Below are 26,834 nucleotides of genomic sequence, written 5' to 3'. Positions count from 1 at the left end.
TGAGGCACTAAATGTCTGATTGAAAACCCCTCCTCACATCTGTCTATACACATTTTAGCTCATTTAAAATTGGAATTCACACACAAAACAGTCATTAAAATTGCAGAGGATTCCCACAGATTGTATTTGAATGCAAGTTATGATAATCCATATCTGCATTTTTGTGCTAACAATTCATTTCTTTGTTTTGTCTTTTTTTTTGGTATTGTTTTAGCAAAGTATGTTCATGCAACTCCTGCACGTGCATTAACTCTTGACCAACTCAAGTTTTCAGGCATCATAATAATGGAATGACATGTAATGAATGGTGCCTTCTCCCTGTAATATCAGATGTACAAATCTCTAATTATTCTGTAAGATTTATACACAGAAAATGTGTACAAGTATGCTTCATGGATTACACCAGGATATACAATTTATCCTTTGAAGGTGAACAAAGCATAGCCCTCCCCCACACTGAATTAGAATAAATTGAATATCCTTATTGCAGTCCAAGCATATTTTATTCAGATCACTGAAAATGTGATTGTTATGGTGTTTGCTGGTATATTAATGTGAATGAAAATTAGCAGAATTGTTTGTGCCACAACACTTTGTTTTGGGTGGCACTTGAGGGGCTAGGACATGATGTTGGTGTAGATAACTATTCATGAGAAGTATGTGGTAAGATCTGTGGTATCTGATCAGAATTTCAGTGTTTGAGGTTTACATCGTGGCCTCTGCCTTCTAAAACAGAGCTTAAGGCATGCAGTCTGCAGCTGAAATATATATATTCTATATTATTTAGGCTAAAGACACAAGACAGCACAGAAACTGAAACAGTTCTACATTAAGTATAAAGAAAGCCTAAAGCCTTCAAAGAGTGTTTTGACATTCTGGGTGTCTTTCCATGTACATAAATGTGTGGCCTTATTAAACAGTGTTAAGAAGTAGCTTTACAATAATAAATAAGGCTAAAAGCAGAATAAAACAAAACTTGCTAACAGTTGCAAGTGCTTTTTGTTGGGCATATGGTATATGCTAAAAAAGGATAGTAAATTTCAGGATTATGTTAAAACTATGCTCTGTTCAGAAGATACCTGTTGCTCCATCACTAAGCTGCCCTCCCACCCAGCCTCCAAAGTTTTGGTTGCCGATAGGAGTGAAAGATTAAGAGCCTGATCCAAAGCCCATAAAAATAAATGTGTGTGTTTATATTTCATTTGAAGATCAGAACTCAGGTTTCTTTCACAACACTAAGTTGTTGATAAAATACATTTAAACAAAAAGACAAATGATTCTGTGTAACTGTACTGTTTCAAAGCCCATCATTTTGCTTGTTTCAAGAGAGCTCACAACAGTAACAGCACTCCCTCTATGTTGGAAAAACAAGATCACAATTTTTGAAATGTACAAGTACACATTCTGTTGACGAAAAGCCTTGGACAATGGATATCAAGTTATTTAAAATACTTTTCTCCAAGTTAATGTGGCAGTTACCCCTTTGCAGAGCTATTCCTATAATTTGGCTTATTTGTGGGCTGTCAGTTTATTTCAGAATGGTGTCAAAGCACCCACTGCAGAAAAACACAACTTAGAAAAATCAAAGCCTCCGTGTAGCAGAATACAGAAGTGTGAAATCCAGGGCCATTGCTTTCATTCTGGCTTTAATGATCATAAAAACCTGCTGTAGGGCAAGACTAATCTGCCAGAAAATTATTATTGAGCCCTGGTAACTCAGTATATGTGAAAACTTAAAAAATGTTGTTTCTTGTGCCAACAGAATGTTCTACAAGAACCGCATGTGGTGTCCTGCACCTGGCTGAGAAATATGATGCATTACACTGTATAGGAAAAGAAGTGTACCAATTCCCAAGCAGGTGTAAATAATTTAACTGCTTTGTCCCAAAACCCTGACATCTCAATCTAATTCTCCAAATTTAAGTAAATTTTCCCAGGGAACGTATGGTTTGGAGATAAAATGGCAGATAGAACCTTTATTCACTGGCATTAATATGGCCCAAGCAGTAACCGTCATGAATCTTGATAACCATATGTTGCCAGCCCTTAAGTCTCATGATTTTGGGTGCTTCTCTTAAAGCTCCGTATGCAGGAATCAAGAGATTGCGTGAAAATTTCAACTTTCAGTTTGAACAAGAGTAAGCTTCTAGCTCTCATAGTTGCAGACACAAGCTTGACAAAGTGAAGTGAGTGCATCCAAAAGACAAAACCCACAAACAAAAAACAACCATGATTTTAAGTTTCTCACACAATTTTTGAATGTTTTGTTAATACTCTGGTCAAAGGATACATGGCCAGCATGATATAAGTTGTTCTTTGGCCTATTTCCAAATGCAGGGGTTCTCAATTTTTTTTTTCTTGAGACCTCCTCTGCCCCCCAAACATGCTACAAAAACTCCATGTCACACCTGTACAACTGGTTTTCCGTATAAAAGCCAAGCTGTTCAGGCTTTGGCTTCAGCCCCATGCAGTGGGACTTTAGCTTTCTGCCCTGTGCCTCAGGAAGTCTAACACTGCCCATGCATGGAGGACCCCCTGAAATCTGCTTATGGCCCCCCACCTAGGAGGCCCAGGTTGAGGACTACTGTGCTAATAGACAGGTCTTTTTTGTGATGTGCATACATCTTGGCAGCTTTGTTGACCCCTCTTTTGAGGCCATCAAAGACTGAGAAACACCACCTTTGGGCTTCAGAAAGCTCAGGACCAGATTTTCAGAAACCCCTACCCCCACTTTGTGGATGCTAGGACCTCTGCATCTGATACTTTCATTTTGGCACCTAAATGAATTAGGCAGTTTTTCCACAAAGGCTCAATAGCCAGTAGCTCCCAATTTTTCTCCAATGGGATCTGAGAATTGTTGCAAAGCCATTTTGAAAATTTGGACCTCAGTCATTTAGGTACATTGGCAGAACAATGTGAGAACACTTGCAGTGATTTACTGTATTTCTTTGTCTCAGTACTTGAATCTAGTATTATCCATCTGGTTACCTTTAACAAAAACTCTATTTTGTAGTATTTTCTGTAATGATGGTATTCTTCTGCCCCTCTCTAGATATAGCATTGTGCATCCTCTGATCTCTCTCTCTCTCTTTTGGCTTCTTTAGTTAATTAAAACCTCAACACTTATTTTATTTTTCTCATGGAGGCCTGTTTGATGTGTGTCTTCAAATAGTTTGTTTAAAAAAAAATAAAAGACTCTCTAATCCAACAGTGTCTGAATGTTTATAGAATCTTAGCAATATGCATCAGAGGGGTAGAATTAGGTCTACTTTCCCTTAAAAGACCTGTATTATTTTGGGATGATTTCAAGGCAGCAAAACTGGTGCATCTTAAACATGAGCCACCTTGAGTTTGTTCATCTGTCCTTGCCAAGTGAGCTTGTCAGAATCAAAACAGTTACAGTTTGGAGGGTTTTTTTTTTTTTTTTAATAGCTATTTGACTCCTATTCAATTGTTCTGAGTAAGTTAAGGTAAACGGCACCTTACTGCACCACTGAATGTACCAGGGAAAACCTAATATTCCTCTGAGGTAAATAATAATTAACATTCCATTGGCAGCAAATCAATTTTCACACACAGTTCCTAGCTTTGGTCACATCTGAAATAACAGAAGAGGAGAATTCTCATATTTTGGCTAAAACAAGGGAGCAGTGCATGTCATGAGCAAGCTTCTTCTTTAAGGTTTTTGTAACCATCCCCACCGGATCAGGTTGCTGAAGTGTTGTGGCACACTAGCCCTTTAAAGGACTATGTAGTAAGTAGTACTTATGGGGCCAAGTGTACTGCAATTCAAGAGGTACCTCAGTTGCTATGTTAAATAGGCTCTGTCATCTGGTGGGTCCCAATAAGCAGTTTTGCACATGACTTGACTAAGGCTGGAGGAAAAACTTGACATTAGCTTAGGTTCCCTCTTAATTCATTCATGCCCTAGAGGTACTAAATATATTCTTTGTGGCCCCTTGATGTTGCTGTTCCACTTTTACATAGCTCCAGCTCTAGGTCAGTTTCTCCTAAAGTCAACTCTGGAACAGCTTTCCTAGCTCCTTACCCACTGTCTCTCAAACGTAACTACCTTCAAATACCACACTGACTCAACAAATCATTCTTGACCGACCGTTGTCTCAACTGCCACAACATGTTTTCCCTTTCTGCCAACCTGTGTCTGTCCAGCAGATTCACTAAATCTTGTACAGTATTTGTGCATATTGTTTTCTTCCAGTATGCCACTGTTTCAGCAAATACAAGGTGCTCATAGCTAGATTATAGTTCTCCTCCCATATTGTTACTATGATAAGGGCAGCTCCCATATTTAAGAGGAAAAAAGGCTTTTTCTAAACGGCATGAGCAGTCATTGCTCAAGGAAAAGATCGATAATGGCTCTCCTTCACACTGTCAAGTACATTTATAAAATCCCTGTCTTGTGGGGTGCAGGAGATAAGAAAAGGTGGATGCTATTGTTGGCCACACTTCTAGGCAGAGGACTGTAATATCTAGAACAGGCTAACTTGTCTTACCTTAGAAGGGTTAACCAAAAATCATTTAAAGATATTTTAAATATTTTTTCCCATTTTTTAAAATTAGTTTAAAAAACATAGGGAAATAGCCATTTTTCCCTCACTGCTTTTAGTTTCCTCCTCAGTGCCACCACCCTCACCTCCCCTTTACACTGGAAAATGTGATACAAGTTTTTAAAAAGTTAAAAATGAGAGAAATTAGTACTCCTTTTCCAGTTGAAAAGTGTGAGAAAAAGGAAAAAGTTGTTTTCTACTCCCAACCTCTTTTTCCTCACTGTAAGAGGTAATATAAAAGCAATAATCAAGGTGAAAAAGTTGGTGAAAAAAAACCCACACACTTTTTTTCTTTCCTCCACTCCTAACTGACCCACATTCTTTTACTCCCTCCCCCCACCCAAAAAAAACCCATTTCCAACAGAGGAGGGGGAAGGAAAAGGAATAATGTATAATATTTATTTTTGACAACAGAAACAAAGCAAAGATAGTTAAAAATTAAATGAAAAATTTCCATTCTTTCATAAAAATAACACTCACATTTAATTTTTTTTACCACAAAAATAAAATAAGATTTTTCAATAATATTTAACTACATCAGCCCATTCAGCTCTGGTTTTTGACCCAAGCCAGGTTGATTTAGTTGGGATTGACCCTGCCTAGAGCAGGGGGCTGGACTTGATGACCTTCTGATGTCTCTTCCATCTCTATGATTCTATGTGCTATAGAGGAGGTCCTCTATGATCTAGGAATCGATAAATCTGTGAAAAAAAATCTTCTCTGTTCTAAGACGACCCATTCTTTCCTTGTCCCACAGGAAACATCAAATTGTTGTATCCTCAGGTATATTATATTGCTCAGCTAATACAGTCCCAGGAAAGGTATCCTGCTTCAGTGACTGCAGTCATCCAAGAACTATGATCCATGCTATACTATTTACGTTCACTACAAAATGTATAAGCCTTCAGAGAAAATCATTGGTAATCTGGGGACCAGAGTTAAATGCTTTCTAGTAAAGCAGCCATATCAAATATTTGGCTTTGTTTATTCAGAAGTTAGAGTGGGAAACACAAGACAGCCTCTTGCACTGCACGGTCATAGTTCAACTTTTTGTTTTTTAGGACATTTAGCTTCAATGATACTAGCGCTGCTGCTGTTCTAACAATATCTGCCAGTTTCATGCAAGAATGTACCATTCCCTCAAATAGAGATATTTGTTTGTGCAAGGTTTTCCAAAAAGGGCAAATACTCTAAAAGTTATCCACCCATGTATTTGTAAACGGAATACTGGAAAACAAAGGTCCTTGGCCGGTGGGAAAATTCCACTGTTGCAGAATATAGCTTCCAAAGGCTGGCAGTGTAGCTGTGCAGCGCTTGGGATGGAGAGTTTGCTGGCTGCTTTTGAGTGGTGCAGGGCCAAGGCAAGGGTGAACCTGTCTTAGCCCCACTGCCCCACCACATAGGAGCCATCTGTAGTAAGCAGTGTCTAGCTGGATCCTGCATCCCAAATCCTTGTCCCAGTCATGTACTCCCTCCTAAACCCAAGCCCCTGCCCTAGTTCTGAGCCCCCCTAGAGCCAGACTCCCTTAACAGCCTTACTCTGAATCCCTCATGCACCCTAACCCCTGCCCCAGGCTCAGCTAAGAGCCCCTCATGCTCCAAATCCCTTATCCCAAGACCAAAGCCTGCGCCCCAAACCTCTGCCCCGATGAAAGGGAGGAAGGATGGGGGAGGGAGGATGGAGTGAGCAGGAGCAGGGCCTTAGAGAAGAGGCATGAAGGAGGTAGGGTAAGGGTATTTGGATTTGAGGTAGATCCTGGATTGCACTTAAATTCAAAAAATGATCTTGTACTTTAAAAGGTTGGAGACCATTGCCTTAGAAAGCCAGTTGGGGTGGGGGGGGGGGGGAGGGGGGTTGAGTTAGCCAGGAGCAACCCTGAGAACCAGAGTGACAGTGATGGCCAGGTAGCTGAAGGGAGCCTGAGGCAGCTAGAGGGGCTGGGGGTTGTTGAGGAGGAAAGGGATTGGGGCTTGGCAACTGATGGACTGAAAATAAATGCTAAGAGATCCTGGAACAGCTTTTCCCATTTAGTCCCTGATTCCCATTAGTCTCCCTTCTTTTGCCCTTATCCCCAGATCCATCAAGAGAGCACAAAATAGAGGAAGCAGCAGCCTGGGTGGCAGGGGCTGGCCACGGGCTGCACTGACCAGCTGGCGGAGCCCCAGGGCTGATCAGGGCAGTGGGGGCTGCACTGTCTGACGGAGCCCCAGGGCTGACTGGGATAGCAGGGGCTGTGCTGGGCAGGCGGTAGCTCCCTGGAGCTGGCCAGGATGGCAGGGGCCACCAGATATGGTGGCCAGCAGCAGCCAGAGCCCCACACTCAACTGGCCACTCTGTTCCTGATGCGACCACCCTCCCTCCCCCGAGGTCATTTAACAGCACAACTGTAACCACTAACAGACCCCTTCCCCCTTTCCATTTGACTAGAAATAATTGAATTCCAGGCACATCCGATTTTTCTGGCACAACCAAACCCTGACCTTGCTTTAAGTTATAAGGAGTAAGCCACATACCAAAATGTGGTGGTCCTAATGGCTTTTGCTGTTTAGGAGGAGTTCTTGAACAGGCTCACAGACACTCTCTCAAATAGATATCTTCAGAATTCCTGAAAAACCTTAGCACCTGTGCTCAGCTTTAGCTTGTGCAGTTTTGTCAGGGATCATCACTGAATGCAGGCTACTAAGGATATGGTGCACCACAAATTATTGGCCTCTCAAAGGCTGGTAAGGACCCCAGTCAACTATAAAGCTGTCGTTTCATATTGTTACTGTTGGTGTGTTTTAAAGGACTAGAGTTCTTGGTCCTACAGTGACCCAATGTGGAGAGAATTTTGAGACTTGACCAAACTGGCTTTACTGAGGCTATAGTATATGCTGTCAAGTACTGTGCTGACCACATTTTAAAAATGGCTTTCAGAGGAACTTGAAAACAGGCAGTTTTCCATTGACCCAACAGCTCAATGGCCTGTTCATGAAGATATCACAGGTCTTATTACCTTGGGTCACAAGTGTCCTTAGATTGTTCCTCAACAATAGGCAGTTCACAGTCCATATAGGGGAGAAGACAAGTGCTTGGAGATGACAGAGAAATGGATTACCCCAGGACTCTGTGCTTTTTCCAACTTTGTTCAACATTTACACCAGTGACCAGCCAACAACAAAGTCATGAAAGTTTATTTACACAGACAACTTCTGGGCTTGGGTACTATAACAGATTTTTCTCGAGGTTGTTGCCATCTTAAACCAGGACATGGTAAAGTTAGTCTCCAGCCAAGCGTCATAAAAACAATGTCCAGTTTGTTTCATCATCATCCTGCTCCTCCTAGTACAACCTGAGAACTAAATGTTTATCTGAATGGTCAAAAGGTGAAGTATGAAATAGAACCGCTATATCTAGGTGTGACCATAGATTGCACATTGAGTTACCATGCCAACCCAAGGAAAACATCAGCTAAAGTTAAGATGCGCAACAACCTTCTTAGCAAACTAGCAGCTCTATCACGGGGTGCTTGTGCCCCAATCCTGTGGATATCAGCTCTTGCCACCTCATATTTGATGGCAGAGAACTTCACACCAGCATGGAGCTGATCGTCAAACACCAAACTGCAGCTCCATGCCACCTTGTGTATCGTCTCTGGCACCCTGTATCCAACTTCACTCCCATGGCTCCCAGTTCTGAGCAATATTGCTTCTCCTCATATCAGATGAAAGGTTGCCACTGGCAAGTAACCGGAGAAGGTACACACCAACTCAAGCCTGCACTGCACAATGACCTTTTAAAAAACTGCCAGCCGCATGCTTGCCATCGTGTTGCCCATTATGGTTTCAATTGCCATACAAGGACATTAGGGCAGAAACACTGATGGGAGCAATGGATATGTGTTATAATTCCTAACTAGGCCCTGTTGCCAGTCCCACAATCTGTGACCCTGGTTTTGACCTGCACCTGTGTCAGCCGACGGTCAGGGCAGCGTGTGTGTTTCCGAGAAAAGGTTTAACGTCCGTGTCTTTACTGCTAGGACCGGGGTCCCGTCGCAGAGGGTAGCCAGCAGGCCAACAGACGCCCCTTTATAGGAAGAGCTTATTACACCTCAGATTTTAGTTGCTAGAATACAAGATCCCTTCGCAGTGGGCAGCCTAGGAAAGACTGAGAGATGCTCCAACGGATCTGTCACCTGGGAGTGACACAAATCCAAACACCCAAGCTCTTCCTATACCTGTCCCTTATGACCAGCTGAAGTTCTTTTAAATTGTGCTTGGTTCTGTTACAGCAACTGAAGGAGTCAGGTTAAAAACTTAAACAGTTACAGGTTTATTAAAAAGACTTATAAAATCATATGGTTACAATGGCTATTGCTCTCTCTCAACTGCTAGCAAATATAGATTTTAAAAATGGTTACAAAGAAAATAAAGATAGAAAATAGAAATAATGGTACCAAGTGACAGCTTAATCTTTAAAGAGCTCTAAGTCTATGTGTACACTTAAGACAAAGGACCACATCCAGGTACAATTTTTACCCCTTTCTGTGCCTCTCGACTCCAGCGTGTCAGACCAGGGCCGGTCTCTCAATTCCTAGGAAAGACGAATACGAGGTGGGCGTCCCCTGGGAACCTCGGGAGATCAAACACCTAACCCGACCAGCAGATAGATGGTAGATTGACACTCAGAGAAAATGTGCTGCTGGACCCATCTTTATACTCCTGGGGCCCCGTATCCTCTTTCTTATCTTAAGATACCAAATTGTACCGGTCCGTTTTGTGGCGCCAGTTCTTACAAGCAAGTTTCAAGTTAATTTACACTTGCAAGAGAGATAACTAAATTGTGAGTATTAGACTCTCTTTTCTGGGCGAGAGATTCTTCCCCCCCGCGGACAGCTGTGTGTTCGTATCAATATGGGTTAAGTCAAGGGCACTCCTTGGCAGCCTCTTGGTCAGCAATTGGCATATCTCTGTTTACAGCCATTCACGGTCACAGCAGCCTGGGCCTTCTACTCTGTGTGCCCTGTATGCTCCAGGCAAGCAAAAATGGATGTTACCCGGGGGGGGGGAGGGGGCGGGGGAGCAGCGGGTTTCCTGTCTGGCTACAACCTTCGTCAGGTGTCCCTATTGAACAGGTCCTGCCTGCTGACTGGGTTCAGCTGTGGCCTAGAAGTAGTGCATCACACCACTGAAGAAATAATTGCTTAGCTAGATGACTATGAGTATGCTAAACAAGCATTCAAGTAAACTAAGAGCTGTTATCGGGTCCATCTGAGCCTTCTTTTCTCAAATATGCCCATCTGCTCCCCCCCCCCCACACACACCTTTTTTGTCTCGCTCCTCTGGACTCTCCAATTTGTCCACATTTTTCATTAAGCATGGGCCTCAGAATTGGTCACAGTAGTCCAGCTAAGGCCTCACTAATGCCAAGCAGAGTAGAATAATTACCACCATATCTTACATATATTAACCCCCCCAAATACTAGCCTTTCACAATTGCATCACATTGTTGAGTCATATTCAGTTTGTCAAAGCTATAATCCCCACATCCTTTGCAGCAGTACTCAGCTACCCAGTTATCCCCATTTTGTAGGTGGGAATGTGATTTCCCCCCCCCCCTTTCCTAAATGAAGGACTTGGCACTTGTCTTTACTGAATGTCATCTTACTGATTTCAAACTAATTCTCCAATTGGCCAAGGTCATTTTGGATTCTAATCCTGTCCTCCGGAGTGCTTGCAACCCTTCCTAGCTTATTTGTAGATTTTATAAATGTACTCTCCATTCCACTATCCAAGTCATTAATGAAAATACTGAGTACCACCAATCCTAGAACTGCCTCTGTGAGGCCCCACTGCATATGCCCTCCCTGTTTGAGAGTGAACTATTGATAACGGAGTCTAGTCTTTCAACCCGTTGTGCACCAACCACACAGTAATTTCATCTGACCGCATTTCCTTGGTTTGCATTTCCTGTGTTGAAAGCCTCACTAAAGAGCAAGATATGAATGACCAACTCCACTCCAATCAGTTTTCCCCAAGTTTGCATCTTCCTATATTATGATGTGCTCTGGACCAGTCTTAGGCCTCGTTTATACTTAAAATTTTTATTGGTATATGTTGATTAGGTGGGTGATTCAAAAAAAACCAATGCAGATATAATGGGATAAAAGGTGACTTATATGCCTATATCTTGTTCCCCTTCACATATGGAAATAACTATATGGACCTATATATTGTATATTGCTATAATTGCAACTGCTGGGAGCAGGAAGGTTGTAACTATACTGTACACTTACTATACTGGTATAGCTATACTTGTATAATTTTCTAGTGTAGACAAAGCTTTAGAATTTGAGAGCCTCCCAGCTTGAGACTTTACAAAGATCTATGTTATAAATATTCCATGCAACCCCCCCCCCACACACACACAATACACATATAGAGATCAACAATCACAAGCACTCCTGTTTCTGTAATGTTAGATTCTAACAGAATTCTGAACAAGCTAAGGAAGGGTTAGGTCACACTTAAAACAGGAGCATAGACAGTGTGTCTAGGTAATGAGAATCAGTTTCCACAAAGATTTCTGCATTCTCACATGCTTTTTGTTTCTGAAGTCAGTTAATCATTAATATGGATTAACTCCTGTGCCCTATGGACACTTTACTAGGGTATTAATAAAATGCAAGAATGTACAGATATGCAGTGAGATTTTTAAAAGTCTCTAAATTTTTAAAGACTGCATAATGATTAAAAAGCCAAAGTCCCCATGGAATATTAAAAACATACAATTCCTGGTATTGCTGCCAAGAATCAGCACATTCTTCTTACATGTAGTTTCTTGATATTTTAGGCCGTACATATAGGAAATAAATGGAAACAGTGGGTGTGACTGTCTTGAAATGCAAAGTTCATCCCAGGACCAGGACTTGACTGACCAGCATTTATCCCTGATTTTCTGAGGTGCTGCTCCATGCCTTCCAGAGCCCTGCGAGCTCTGCCCCGCCCTCCAGCTTCCTTGCCCCACCAGCTGCGGGCTCTGGTGCCCCATGCAATCTGTTGACTCTGTCGGTAGGCTCCTTTCTGAGCCGCTGGCAACCTCTGCTTCTGATGCTCTCTAGTTTCAAACCACGGATGTTGCCAGACCAGAGAGTCCAACCTGTATCAGCTAAGAGACATTTAAGCTCAGCAGTGCCAGAACTTTATAGCCTCTCCACATAAGCACACTTATCACCACATTACAACTGCAGCAGTTCTCTATTTGAGGGAGACAAGGTTTTTTCTGAAACATCACCTAGCATGACTGGTCTCTCCAAATCACAACCTACCATTCTGTTTGAGGTGGGGAATCTCTCTGGTGGGCCAGTTCAATATGGAACACAAAATTAAGAACCACCTAATTTGATCTACAGGCAAGAATCATCCAACAGATGCATTCCTCTTGGACAAATAAATAGCCAGATGTTTCCATGTATGTTGCAGCTGACCCCTCTCATCCTCAGAGTGCTGAAGAAGATCAGTCAAGGTGGCCGATGTGGTGGAAGGATATAAGTAGGTTACGCACACCACCCGAGGCACCGTTTTCTGAGTAATGATGTCTTGTGCACAACACTACAGTATGGTTTATGCAAGCAAGAAAATAGTGTGGTAAATAGTTCTTCTCTGTAATAGGCTACAATCACCAACGTAGTATCAAGAGTCAAAATACCATCCATCTGTTGTAAATGAGTGGTTATTTGGGCAGGGTTGCTGAAGGGGACTCATTTGTGTTTGTTTCTATCTTTATTCCTAGGGGAATTCTGGGCTAAAAAAAAATTTCTGCACACAATATTTTAAAATGCTCAAAATTGTATTTGTCAGAACAATGCTACACAATCATCCCAGTTTCAATCTGGGTTATTTCAAAACACCTGTCAGTAAGTATGTCTAACAATACAGACACACAAATTACCAGAGGAGTAAAGAATTAAAGATCCCCATATGGCAACCCAGTGCCTGTTTCTGTCCCCTCCCAAGGCCCAGAGCCCAGCTGGGGAGATGGATACACACAACCCCTCTGCACCAGAGTTCATCCACAAGCCCCTCCCCCTGGCCGTAGACCTGAATCCCAAACTCCCAGAGCCTAACTTGAGCCCCCTATCCCAGCCCAGAAACCTGTCCCCTCCCCCCATATAGCCCAGGGATCCTGAGGGAGAAACTACCTGATGCTCAGCCCTAGCCTGGTGTGGAGTTTCCTGCACATCACTGCCTCCTTTTATCAGGGTGCATAGGGAACTGCAGCTAACCCTCTAGCTCCCTCTCACTCCTCCCAGTGGTGTCTTCTATATGTTAGCTGGGTGCTGCTGGATTTATTGGCCCCTAGTGGCAGCCAGCAGCACTGTAGCCCCATTTCTATGAGGGAAAAGCTGCATGCACAACATTAATTTCTGCATTGAACCAAGGATGTCCCTGGTAAACCAATCTGGTCGCCTACCATATTTGTTTTTCTTACTGCGTATATGGATAGTTTCTTCCTGTGCCTTCAATAAGGCTTCTTTAAAATATTGCCAGCTCTCCTGGACTCCTTTCCCCTTCATATTAGCATCCCAGGGAATCCTTCCCATTATCTGAGGGAGTCAAAGTTTGCTTTTCTGAAGTTCAGAGTGTGTATTTTGCTACTCTCCTTTCTTCCTTTGGTCAGGATCCTGACATCTACCATCTCATGATCACTGCTTCCCAGGTTGTCACCCACGTCTACCCTGCTTCCCCTACTAGTTCCTCCCTGTTTGTGAGCAGCAGGTCAAGCTACTCATGGTCCTTGGTCCGTTCCTTCGGCACTTGTACCAATAAGTTATCTCCAACATTCTCCAAAAACTTCCTGGATTGTCTGTGTACTGCTGTATTGGTCTCCCAACAGATGTCAGGGTGATTAGTGTCCCCCATGAAAACCAGAGACTGAGATCTGGAAGCTTCTCTCAGTTGTCTGAGGAAAGCCTCATCTACCTCATCCACCTGATCTGGTGGGCTATAGCTCTCGCTAGGAGCTGCGCACCCCTGGCAGGAGGAGAGAGCTGTCAACCACTTTGAACAGCAAATGACTTTGCATGCTTCCCTGCCCTTCCTCTCAATTGGCCTGGGGTTAAGGGAGTGGCATGGTGGGCCAGACCTGGGCTGCATCTTGTCCACCCCTGCTTTAGTCGCTGGTATGTAATCAGGGAACTCCTCAGCTTCTCAAGGTGGCTTCTATTGTTTCCAACTATCTCATTACATAGAGGGGTTTAATTGCTCCTTCCACGTAGCCCAAAAGAAGGTTGCTTAGGATACCATATCAACTTTAACAAGGTCTGTGACTATGTATGAAAGTCACTTGATGACAGCCACAAACATCTTTCAGCATAACTTTTTTTGTCAATATGGTAAATAACCAAGACCCTTGGTTGATTTCTTGGGAGTGTAAATATAGGTCAACTTTAATAGGGCTCAATCCTGTGAAATTCGAAGCCCTTCCACCAAAGCCCATGAAAGCTATGAGCTCTAACTCTCTTGCAAGATCAGATGTATGGGGACTAGGAGACATGTACACTTGATTCACAAAAATGTTTTCTTGCAAGTAAGGAGTACATCCCACTACAGAAACCACATGGTCAGGACTTTTTCAGCAAAGAGAAAACAGTAGCCTGGCTGTTTTTTCCTCTCTCTCTTTCCTTCTTGCACACATCCAACAAGAACTTTTATCATAGCCTATAAAGGTGTGCATGGGAAAAGTTCCTCCAGAGATGCTCTGCACTCTTACTTATTTCGTGAGCTTCTCTGTAATGAACAGCATGTTGACACCAACATGGATTTGAAATTTAGCATCCAATAGTCTCAATCTCAAAACTGCAAGCCAAATGACTGGACTTTCCAATACAGATTTCTGTAACACTCAGGACTTTTCCCACACATACTGTGCTGCAGCAGAGCAACTGCAGTATTATAGTGTTCAGTGAAATCCCTGACTCCGCCAACAGGAGAGCTTTTCACTGGCATAGGTATTCTACCTCCCCAAGCGATGGTAACTATGTCAACATCAGAACAGTGCTATCTATCTCAGAGGTTAGGTCAGTATATCTGCATCGCTCAGTGGTGTGCATTTTCCACAATCTGGAGTGTCAGTTATACCAACCTAAGTCTGCAGTGTAGACAAAGCCACAAATACTTTGGCATTTAATCGAGAAGAGCATAGATCAGGACATGATGAATGAAAAGACCAAAAATAAGACACTTCCCCCACTGTGTAGCCAATGACTTACAAAATCTAAACAGGGAATAACACCTTACCAAGTTTTCACAGGAGCTTAACTATAGTAGACCTGATGGTCCACTATCCTATTATTGCCTGCTGGAAACAGAGGTCTAGGAATGCTCTCCTTTTCAGTTAAGAGCATCAAGTAGCCATACCGGATCAGACCAAAGGTCCATCCAGCCCAGTATCCTGTCTTCTAACAGTGACCAGTGCAAGTTGCCCCAGAGAAAATGAACAAAACAGGTAATCAAGAGGTCCATCCTGTTGCCCATTCCCAGCTTATGACAAATAGAGGCTAGGGACCATATCCCGGTCCGCAGTAGACCGTCTTGGTTACAACAAGTTTGCAGCCCACTGGACACGTGCAGCCCATTCAATAGCCTAGGTAGCTTATCACTGTTCTAGATTACCTAATCCTTTTTTAGTAATTCCTATCATTCTGTTACTTCAAGCTTTATTAGGTATCTCTGAAGTTATCCAGTCTTCTCTGGTCTTGAATAAGCTAATTAATTATGTCTTATCTGCAAAATTTGTCATCTCACCATTCAATATTTAATCAATGTATTTAAAAAAGTAGTCCTAGAGAAAAGTAAATCATCTAAATGATTTATAACTCCCTATTTTCCTCTCCAGGAATTGTGACATTTTCCTGGTCAAACAGTAGCATCTCTCTTTTTTTTTTAAACAAAGTACAGCATTTTAGATAGGGCCCCATATTTATTATCTGAATATAGTAGGAATGGGGTATCTTCCCTGCTGAAGAATGAAACAAAGTAGTAATTGCATCTAATTCTCAGGCTAGCAGACCCACCAATTCTCTTGAACATCTGATTTTCTTTATTATTTGTTTGTATTTACTCTTGAACATTTCCTCCTAGATCTCCTACTTCCAATTTTACATTTTTATACCTTAGTTTATGTTCCTATCTTTTTGACTTCACCACAGCTAGATTTCCATTTCCTGAAGGTCACCTGTTTGGTTCATCACACTGTTTGATCTCGCCTTTCCGCTTCCTTTTTGGTTTCAGGGGATGCATACCTCCTGTGACGCAGTTATGGTATGCGTAAGTAGTTCCATGCTGAGGCTAAGGATTTTAATTTCTTCATTTTTACAGTAGTTTCCACCTCTTGCTACACCCTTTTTTCTCCTCCAAACACAGGGCATTTATTGGTTTGTATTTTTTCTTCAATTCAGTGCAGGTGTTAGTTGTTATGCTTTCCTTCCTACCCCAAAAGGCTATCACTGGGTTCCATTTTTTGTTATTTTTGTCACTTAATGCTGGCCTAGTTGTTGTCTTTGTCACAGTTGCATTTCACATAAACAGCAAATGCAACCTTAAGCAAAGGTCTTTCCAGGGCATTTCAGGGGAAAATGACAAGTTATGAGATACTGCAACATACTTCACAAAGATCAAGGATACTAGCAAGATTCTAGAAAAGAGCTAGATGTGTTATCGAGCTGACATGCTCCAGGGAATAAGTGGCTGTGTTCCTGACTCTGAGCTTAGTTAAGAATGATTGCTAAACAAAAAGTGGAAAATGAGGGGAAAAAAGTCAGTTTAAATCATATGACCACCACATGTTTTATTGTCTCTCAACTATTTTAGAACAAAACCCTTTCAACCAGTTTAAAATACCTGATGAGCAGCATTCAAACCTGGGAGAGAAAATACATATTTGGAGAAAATGCCAAAAGCTTGAGGGAAAGGGGTTCTGAGGAGGATCTTTGCCTGTTCCCACTAAGTCCAATGAGAGCAGACATCTGAAGTGGAAAGTCTGAGGAGAATGACTAGTGTCTGAACATGAGCAAAGTGTTTGGATTTGGAGGCAAGAGACTGACAGCTTTACTGATGAGATTCTAGTAGGGTAACCTACCAGATCTGTGCATATTCACTGACTTCACTAGGGCTCTGCAAGGACGCAGGGTCCTCCTGGATGTGGCCTGCAGAAGTCAGTGGAGAGACGGGGTCCATCTGTTCCAATATAACTGTATGTTTAGGATCAGAGTTGGACAGTGGAAAAAAAACCCCAAGCCTACTTTTTTTGTTCTATGTTCAGAGTAATTTAAAAAATATACATTTCTGAATATACACACAGTTACTGACCTATGGCAGCCTATATAAAAGAGCTTGAAACTATCTGAGCTATACAAAAAGAAAGAAAAAAATATGCCTGCTAGGGCTGAAAAATCACTTTGGCAATAGATTACTTTTAACTTTAAGTCAGAAAATGCTTGGAAGGCATAATTTTGAAGTGTTAGGGAAACGTGGGTGATAACTGCTTGGGTGAAAGAGCAAATCTAGTCCATGGCTCAATTTACATAATGGTCCCAGCAAACAGAGACACACTAGCAGAGCCAGCTGCCCATCAAGTGGAAGCAAAGGGAAGTGCACACAGATCTAAGCTTCAAAAAATCTGATAGAGTCCATTGATTTTCACAGGAAATGCTACCCCGCAAGCAGCTTAATCTGTTGTTGAGGCGGGAGAAGGGGGGACAGAACATGACTGGTTTCCCTTACTAAACAAGGCAGCCCAACCCCTCTCCTTTTAGAGTTGCGGAGAAGATGCCAGCCTAGGGCTAGTTCTGATAGCCTTAATCATAGAAGTGGCCCTACTGACTTCATCAGGCTCATGTGAAAAATCTTGCAGAATTGTTTTGCTCCCTTTGAGGAGGCACAAAGACCAAAACAAACCAATACAGGGTGGGGAGAGCATGTATTCTAAATAGACAGGATCTGAAAGTAGCAGTTATTTTGGGGGAGAGTTACAGGAGAAAAAGGGGTGTCAAGAAGAGGAGAAGGGAGAGAAATAAGGTGGTATAGAGCAAGTAAAATACACAGTTTTGGTAGTAACTGAGGTATCCCCAAGTTTCACATAAAAAATTAGGTTGCAAACCCATTTCCTGTCCCACTGCACTAGCATCCAACTAATCTGGTCATCCCTAAGAGTGCTTTTGAAGGGTTTGCTATTCCTAAATAGCACAGCTTACCACACCATGAATTAGTCTATTTAAATCCAGGACAAGTCAGCAGTCCTCACTGACCTCATCTTACAATGTACTAAGCAGGAGTGAGAGTAGAGGTTACTTAGCAGCTTCCAGGAATGGGCTCTGAGATGGGGGACCAGAAACTGCTTCATTTTTCCCTCCCAGGAGGGCTTAAAGGGGGAGGATTCTCTTACTCCCCTGGGCCACATTAAAATAATAAGTCTACTTGGCCTGTCCAATTTGCAGTTCAGACTTTCCATTTGATGGTCACCATGAACACCAAAGAGAAATGACCCAACTGATTTATTTTAACTTAATGTTGCATTAGTGTAACCAATACAAGACATTCCTATGATTTACAATCAAAAGAGTTTAAAAGGAATTACACACCTCAACAACTAAATACACATCTTGGAAACAACAAATTACTGTATTTCATATGCTGCACTGCTACATCCATCTGATGATGTAGCAGCAGCACTGTACCTTAAATACACCTCAACACCCATATGTAAAAATTACTATTATCTTGTTCAGGTGGGGAAACTGAGGTACACGAGATCAGGATCACAGAGAAGGTGATCAGGGAACAGAACTTTTAACTCCCAATGATGTGCTTTGTTCACAAGATCATCCTTAAGTCTCCTTCACGCTGATAGCTTTTGAATTAGCTTCATAAAAGATCCAGTGAGACACAGTGATGAGAGTGATAGATAACTAGATTAGATACCTAGAGGCAATACAAGTGATTAGAATCATGTAGGGGGGATTCTAAACAGAGAAAAATTAAGACTAGAACTATTTCATTTGGAAAGAAGAAGAGTAAAAGATGACAGAATTGAATAACAAAATATAAATGGTGCAAACAAGGAGAAACCAGATGCTCTTAATAGTAGAAAGAGTAGAGAGAGTAGAGGACACTTGATGGAATTTAAAAAGACATCAGCATTTAAGTGGGTATCTGTAACTCATCTGTGGCATCTATATTACTATAGCAAAAAGCTTAGTAAGATTTTAAAATAACTTAAGGTTTATGATAATCTACCGTTACACTAGCTAGAAGAAGATTTATAATAGAATACCACCTACCTCTTACAAAACACGTGTCACCCACCCAACTCAGAGTGCTTTACATTTTGCACACAAAGAAACTGATGCACAGGGGGACTGTAATTTACTCAAGGTCACAAGCAGAACCAGGAATAGAATTCAGGCATCCCAAGTTCCAGTCCCCTGCTAGAGCTAGAACATTACAATAACCCTTTCCTCAGTTTTTTTAACAATACTATCCTTCTATATTCTCTTCCACAGGGACCTCTATATTTGGTACAGCCTCCCTGACATCAGTCACAATGCCCAAACAGTCTCATATTTCAGATCATGCTGATCATAACCAGTACCAGGAAGAGGTGTCTTTCATTACGATCTTGGCTCAGGATACAAGATCATAAAATGAGATCCATTGTGATAGTAAGTGGAAATCCACATTGGGACCTTCTCTCAAAGCCAAACAAGATTCTGTCTCAAATTAAATAAAATCCCTGAGTAACTTTATGTTTCAACTCAAGTGAAAGTTATTTCTTAAACTGCTCTGGTCATGGGAAACCTTGGGTAGACAGCATATAGTTCTACATATTTAAGAGCAAAAGCCAAATGAACATTGAATGTTTTTGCCCAAGGATAAATCAGATACATACCAAACTCCTCTTAGAGCTATGAAGAATTTTTCTCTAAACCTGGGAATCTTTCTTCTATGGCTACCAGCACTTAGAGGCATCCAACCCTATTTATGAATTCCTAATTGGATGATGAGCCTCACCTGCTCTGAGTACTCCAGGTTCAACAAATAACTCAGGCCCAGAGCTACCAAGGGATTTAGATACTACTGTCATAGAATACCCGCTCATATAATCCTGTAGCCACCTAAATGCTCTATGTGAATACATTTTTCCCTGTACAAGTTCCCTAGGCATTTAAGTTTCTGTCAGTGAGCATTTATATTCAGGTAGGTTTCTGGGCCCCAATTTCATACATAAGCCCCAGCTCAATCTTTACACCTGGTGAAGATAGGCACTGCCCCGCCTACGTCATCTGCAGGTGTGCTCAGAGCATAATAACTCCACACAAAATGGGGGAGGAGGTGGCTCAGGCATTCATATGGGAGATCCTAATGTAGTGCTCAATTTGTAATGGAAGCAGTGTTGGGGCTCAAGCAATTTTTTTACATTCATAACAGATGCAGCAAGCCCAGAGGTGCCAGGGCTATAAACTGCCATGCCTAGAGGCACAAGCTTCAACCTTAGTAAGTCCTAGCACATATTAAGCACTGTCCCAATTCAATATTCCTCTCTGCCTGATGAGAAGGATCTCCCATCTCAACTGGACTATTCAATATTCTGATGTGGGGCTCTCTCATCCTTGCCTGTTGAAGCTGTTCAACTTTGTATAAACTGATTTAATATTAATTGGGTCAGCAAAAGTGGGTGTGACTCATAGGACTGGAAGTGACCTCAAGAGTCCAGGTCCCTTCATAGTCCAGTGGTTGGGACATTCATCTGAGAGATGGGAAACCCTATTCAAATCTCTTCTCCTTAATGGGCAGAGGAGGAAACTGAAAGAGAGTCTCCCACATCCTGGAGGAGTACCTTAACCACTAAGGTAAAGATAATAAGAGAGCATCCCTCTTCCACCCCAGCTGTCTGTGGAGGCTAGCATGCCTATAGGCTGCTTTTGCAAGTATGACTAAGGCACCTAACTCAAGGAGAACATTGCCAGTTGTGGATTGCAAGAAGTAAGTGTCTCTCTTGAGCCTGTTCTTATCTTGGTGAAAGAGGTGGGACTTTTGACTCATCGCTCTCATTGGTATCTCTGAACAGCCACCTTAGGCCACTCCATGGCTCCTGTGCTAGTAGTTTTTGTGGATCCCATTCTCAGGTACTTGTCTTTCCCTATGTGTTGTATAGGAAGCTTAGGCACTCAACACTGGCTTTGCGGGTTCCAGTGATTTTCAAAGTACCTGTAGATTTGGCATGCAACACCTAAGTCCTTTGGAGATTTGGGTCTCAGCTGCTTTCTCCCATCTCCACAGAACTGAAAGAACTGCTCTCTCTCTCTCTCTCACACACACACACACAATCCCTTTTCAGTCCACACAAAACAGAGCTAAACTCATTTTCCATGCTTGCCAATTTGATAATGTAACTGTCATTTGAACATCTCAGATGGTTCCCCATCTTCCATTGCTTCATATTCAAATTTAACCACCTTGAAGGATCTCCATAACTGTCAAGATTCAGTTTGCTCTCTGTCTCTTCTGCCATGCTAATGTTTCCAGCTTTATTTACCCATTTCTCAGCTTCTCCTACTCTCACCTCTATGCGTCTGTAACTGGAAAAACTTAAAGAACAAATAATTGTCTAGCAGCATGTTAAAGACTAACAAAACATGTAGATGAAAACCATGTAGGGAAAAATAGTGAATTAGAGCTTCATGTAATATGAACACTCTATGACTCTTCCTCATGGTCCTCTATGGTTGGTACAACTTCCCTGATATCATCCAGATTTAAATCTCACTTAAAATCCCTCTATGCCATCCTGCTTACAGTGAATGAAGCTTCCATGCATAAATTAGGTTTCATCTGCCTATTATTGCCTATTCATCTCCCTATACTTTTTGTGTTGCTTCTGGTAACTTGTTTTTCTACTTGTTAATCCACAGATTGTGAGGTCCTTGAAACAGCGACATCTGACTTCACTGTTTGAAGAGCCTGGTATGCAGTGGGCACTTATTGAGTTAAAGTATGTTTTGAGACATACAGGCTTGGTCACAGAGGCAAAATGTCAAATTAGATGGATCACTGATCTATTCTGGTAGGACAATTTAAACATACCTCTAGTATAATTCACATGGAGAAGTAAAGCAATTCTGACTCTACAATATTGCTTTACCCTAATTTTCAGCTTCTCTAGCAAGCTCTAAAAGTCTTAGCCTCTGAGGATTATCAATATTTTCTAAGTCTGCTACTCCTCTCTTCTCTTCCCTCCTTTCCCCGCCTATGACAACACTGATTTCTGAGCAACAGTGGTTATCACTATTAACTAGTTGTTGATTGCCAGCAGTATGCTCTGCCTCTTGCACAACAGCGAAGGCTTGGGCCCTTCCTCAGAGGCTATAATCCAGTTGGGTACAAATAAACCAATTCTCACAGAGAGTACATCAGGTGATCAGCAAGTCAAAGGGAAGTTCTGGCTGCTGAGGGCTTGGGCAACAGACTTTGTTTATATTTATTACATCTTTATTCATTTTTACAGAGTAAGATGGAAATGAAAAGAATACAGACAAATAAACAAGGGAAACATCAAGTAACATTACCAAGTAATCAATATTAAATTATATACTGCAAGAAAGAAGACAGAAAAGCCTGGAACAAGGATTCTCAAACTTCATTGCACCACAACCCCTTTCTGGCAACAAAAATTACTACATGATCCCATGGGGGACCTATTTGAAATCATGGGATGGTGGGCGGGCGAAGCCTGAGCCCCACTGCTCTGAGAGCCCAAGCCCCAGCAAGGGAGGGTGGGTACCACAGCTGAAGACTTAAGGCGTGAACTTTGGTCCAAGGGCTAGGGTTTCATTCCCAGACTCCAGAAAGTCTAAGCCAGCCCTGGTGACTCCATTAAAATGAATTAATGACTAGGGATGCATAGGATTAACCAGTTATCCTGTAAGCATTACTGCCTTACATTACAAAGATAACTTCCCCAATTATCACCTCTAATGTCATTAGCTCACAGACATTTACCTCCCCCCTACCCCCCCCCTGCATCCCCCTTCTGTTCTGAAATGTGATTTGTACTTTTCATATGTGTTCATTTTTTAATTGAATCCTTTGGTATATATGGTTGTGACAATTTTCTTCCACTATTTGATCTGAGGAAGTGGGTCTGGCCCACAAAAGCTCATAACCTATTAAACCATCTTGTTAGTCTTTAAAGTGCTCCATAGTCCTGTATTTTGTTTCTGCCTTACTGGAGTAACTGGTGGCCTACTTCAGTTGGAGCAGCTCCCTGCTGCAGGATTCCGGTTAAACGTATTGTTTAACTTTTAAAATGGGATTTTAAATCCCTAGTCATGACCCACTTCAGGGTCCCAACCCAAAGTTTGAGAGCTATTGGCCTAGAAGATAGAGCCAGGAAGAAAATAAAGATTAATCCATAAAGCAGACAACAAACAACCTCTGGTACATGTAGTCCTTGTTATTTCAGTGGTAATGTTAACCGATATTTGTTTACTTTGAAAGATGTAGACCAGTGGTTCTCAATCTTTTTGATACTGGGGACCAGTAAACCCATTCACAAGCTTTTGGAGGACCGGTAACATTTAGTTGCAGATTTGAATATTCATTAAGCAAATGATGAATATGCAAATAAATTGTTTCTGGTCCTCCCAAAGCCCCCAGTGCCAACAGGAGCTGGCCCGGTCTACTGCCCTGGGCGGTTTCCCCAAGGTATCTACTTCACCTGTCGGGACTGGTAAGGTTTGAAGGTCCCTCATAGGCCTGCCGGGTGACTCGGCTTGTAGGGGCCCTGGAGAGCGGGTGAGTGGCCCTGTGTCCTCTCCCCGAGTCGTGCCTGCATTTGTGGGTGAAACCACAGCCCGCACCCTACCCCCGGGGCGTGTTGCTGGCTCTACTTGTCCGGCGGATTGTTCCGCCCCAGCTCCTGGCCCCAACCCCAGCCACTTTATCGACTGGTGCTGGCTCCCCCGGCTGTGTCCGGTGCCATGTGTTCTGCATTGGTGCGCACGGTGCATGGCCTTCCGCTGGGTCCTAGTGCCTGCCAGATCTAATCCCACCACCCAGGAGCATGCCCAGCAAAGATGCCCCAGTGGCGGGCTCTCGCCCAAGAATCGTGCACGAAAAATTTTCTGAGGACCGGTATTTTTTTTTTTTTTCCTAAGGACCGGTACTGGGCCGTGGACCACACTTTGGGAAACGCTGATGTAGAGAAAAATGTTTGTTTTCATCAAATTCTCTTTTAAATTCTTTGGGTTTTTGCCTAAATGAAATTTAGAACCCAAGAATTTTGAGTCTGAGTTATAAAAGTTTTGGTTTTCAGTTTGATGAAAATTAAAAAATGAACATTTTTCTTTAAAATTTGTTAAAGGTGTTTTCCATTGACAATTATTTGATGGATAACTATAACCAGTTTTAGTGAGTGACACCACCAATTCCATGAGTTCAACAAAAGTGTTATAAAAAATAAACAGGCATAGACGGTGAATTGTTTTGTTGAATAGCCTTTTTTTACAGGCTTCTACAAATTATATTTTAAGATCGGAAATATCCCAATGAGCTCACAATGCCACATCTTTTGGATTTGATGACAATGTCTTTTTAAAAACTTTGATAGGAAGGAATTAGCTATGTTACTTTACTGTGTCTCTCCATTGCTTAAACTGACTTACACAAAACAATTTGGCCCAGATCTTCTGGGATATTAGGCATTTAACTCCCATAAATATTAATGAGAGTTACGCATGCACATACCTTTGAGATTACGTGATTACTTTTGTTGGTAATAACTTCTAATGTTTCAAATAAGTTGCTCTGTCCTAGACAGCCTAACAAGAGTTGGAGAGGTAGGCTAATACCTTGAGGTCCTGATCCAAAGTCTACCAAAATACAAGTGTCAGTCAGTCAATGGAGGAGACTTGACTTTGACTCATTCCTTTAAGATCTCTCTGCTAGCAATCAATGAACAGAATTCAGATATGCATTGCTTTGCATAAATTACATGCAGGGCCCAATCTGCTAGGTGAGCCCAGACAACCTAGCACCACACAAAAGCTGTGTCTACACAGGCATGAATTTCCGGAAATGCTTAAAACGGCATACTATTCCGTTTTCAGTTTTTCCGGAAAAAGAGCGTTTACATTGGCAGGCTGCTTTTCCAGAAAAGCCCTTTTTCCGGAAAAGCGTCTGTGGCCAATGTAGACGCGCTTTTCCAGAAAAGAGCCCCGATCACCATTTTCGCGATCGGGGCTTTTTTCCAGAAAAGACTATTGGGCTGTCTACACTGGCTCTTTTCCGGAACAGTGTTCCAGAATAAGGACTTATGCCCGAGCGGGAGCAGAATAGTTTTTCCAGAATAGCTGATTTTGTACAGTAGAGCATCGTTGCTTTTCCGGAAATTCAGGGGCCAGTGTAGACAGCTCGCAGCTTATTCCGGAAAAGCGGCTGATTTTCCGGAATAAGTGGCCCAGTGTAGACACAGCCAAAATGAGGTGGAAGCCAGATACAGGATTTCCCTCAATCTTTCACCTATTGGTTAGGGTACTCACCTGGGATTAGGGCAGTGGTCACCAACCAGTAGATCAGGATCTACCAATAGATCTTAGAGTCTCTGCCAGGTGATTCTGACTAGTTTGGCCAGGGAACTATCAAGCGCTGGCACTTCAGTTGTCCTCCACTCACTATCATGCTGCTCCTGCCCTCTGCCTTCTGCCTTGGAGCTTCCCCCCTGGGAGCCTCCTGCTTGCTGTATACTGTGTGGGAGGGAGAAGGGGGGGATGTGCTGATGCCAGGGTGTCCCTCCTCCCCCCACTCCTGTAACTTATCTTCACACAGGGAGAAGGGGGTGGAAGGAGCCTGGCAATGCAAATCGCTGTCTCACACTGTGGCTACGTCTACACTGCAGGCTTTTTGTGCAAGAACAGCCAGTCTACACAAGTAAATGTACAGTACAGCATCAGAAAACAGGGCTTCTTCCAGAAGAGTTATTCCTTTCTCCATGAGGAATAAGCCCTCCTGCGCAAGAGCTCTCCCAGAAGATGGCAGTGTAGACAGGCAACATGAATTTCTTGCACAAGAAACCCCTATGGCTAAAATGGCCATCAGAGCTTATTTGCGCAAGAGAGCGTCCACACTGCCATGGATGCCCTTGTGCAAAAGCACATCTCTTGTGCAAAAGCACATGAGAGTGTGGACGTGCTCTTGTGGAACACCTTTCGCACGAGAACTCTTCCGCAAAACAGTTCTTGTGCAAGAAGCCTGCAGTGTAGATGTAGCCACATGTGTGTCTCAGTTACTCTGACAAACACAGGCGCTACGTCTACATTGGCAAGATTTTGCATTAAAGTATTTGCGCAAGAGAGCATTACACTGGCATGTGCTTTTGCACAAAAGTATCTGTGCCAGTGTAGACGTGCTCTTGCACAAGAAAGCTCCGATGGCCATTTTAGCAATTGGGCTTTCTTGCGCAAGAAATTCATGTTGCCTGTCTACACCGGCCTCTTGCACAAGAACAGTTGCGCAAGAGGGCTTATTCCTGACCAGGAGCATCATAGTTCTTGCACAAGAAGCACTGATTTCACACATTAGAACGTCAGTGTTCTTGTGCAAGAACTCCCTGCCAGTGTAGACAGGCAGCATATTTTTGCACAAAAGCGGCCGCTTTGGCACAAGATTGCACCAATGTAGACACAGCCAGACTATCCTGCACTCTCTTCTCCCAACCCAACATATACAGTAAACTTCCGATAATCCGGCACCTTTAGGACCCAGGGGGTGCCGGATTATCAGATATGACGGACTATCAGAAGCGGGGGGGGGGGGGGGGCTATGAGGGGCTGGAGTGGGGTGGGAGGGGATGCCACCCCAGACCCTCATAGCCCCCTTACGATAGTCCGACTCTGCCCCAGGCATCCCTGATTCAGCCGCTGCTGGTCAGTTTCAGCAGCAGCTGAATTGGGGATGCCTGCAATAGAGCAGCTGGGGTGCTGCCGGGTTGGTCCCACAGCGCTGAGGGGCGGCGCTACGGCACCAACCCAGCAGCACTCCAGCTACTCTTGGGGACACCTGGGACAGAGCAGCTGGCATACTGCCCGGTTGGTCCTATAGCGTTGCCCCTCGGGGCTGCGGGACCAACCCGGCCGCACCCCAGCTGCTCTTGGGGACACCTGGGGCAGAGCTGCTCTGCCCTGGGGCTTCCTGGAATCAGCCGCTGATCTGTTTCAGCAGCGGCTGAATCGG

At 42.9% G+C, this 26,834-nt stretch overlaps 1 protein-coding gene across 2 annotated transcripts in view; it reads right to left on the bottom strand.

Moving 5' to 3' along the window:
- Window positions 1-26,834, bottom strand: part of KCTD1 (potassium channel tetramerization domain containing 1) — a 139,633-nt gene that overhangs the window by 106,973 nt on the left and 5,826 nt on the right. The window contains exon 1 of one of the 2 annotated variants that reach the window (XM_075920809.1): window positions 19,495-19,600. The exons of the other annotated variant lie outside the window; for it this stretch is intronic. The gene's annotated coding sequence lies outside the window, so the exon portion shown is untranslated. Of the gene's footprint in view, window positions 1-19,494; window positions 19,601-26,834 lie in introns of those variants that run through there. 2 annotated transcript variants of the gene reach the window in all.

The sequence above is a fragment of the Pelodiscus sinensis genome, chromosome 2 (assembly GCF_049634645.1).
Source record: "Pelodiscus sinensis isolate JC-2024 chromosome 2, ASM4963464v1, whole genome shotgun sequence".
In the NCBI taxonomy this organism is placed as follows: Eukaryota; Metazoa; Chordata; order Testudines; family Trionychidae; genus Pelodiscus; species Pelodiscus sinensis.
Note: the sequence above shows the minus strand (reverse complement) of the source record. Positions and strands in the feature narration are given on the sequence as shown.